This window comes from Orycteropus afer, unplaced genomic scaffold (genome assembly GCF_000298275.1).
Source record: "Orycteropus afer afer isolate SDZICR_OR568_19922 unplaced genomic scaffold, OryAfe1.0 scaffold00014, whole genome shotgun sequence".
Classification (NCBI taxonomy): Eukaryota; Metazoa; Chordata; class Mammalia; order Tubulidentata; family Orycteropodidae; genus Orycteropus; species Orycteropus afer.
The window spans coordinates 1,022,096-1,022,338 of record NW_006921601.1 but is presented as its reverse complement, the minus strand read 5'-3'; positions in this window follow the sequence as shown (position 1 = coordinate 1,022,338).

The following is a 243-nucleotide window of genomic DNA, read 5'->3' as shown; positions in this document are numbered from 1 at the left end:
TGGTGCGGGATCGGGCAGTGTTTCGTTCTGCTGTGCATGGGGTCGCTATGAGTCGGAAACGACTCGACGGCACTTAACAACAACAACAACAACACCACTTGGCAATTTCCAAGCTGTCCATGCCATCAGGATCACTGACACACTGCAGCTCCATATAGCTCCTTTTTCAGAGTTTTCATGTAAGTTTTTCTACTAGTTGAAATTTAGTCCACTTTTGTGTCTTTCTGTTCAAAGCTCAGGGCT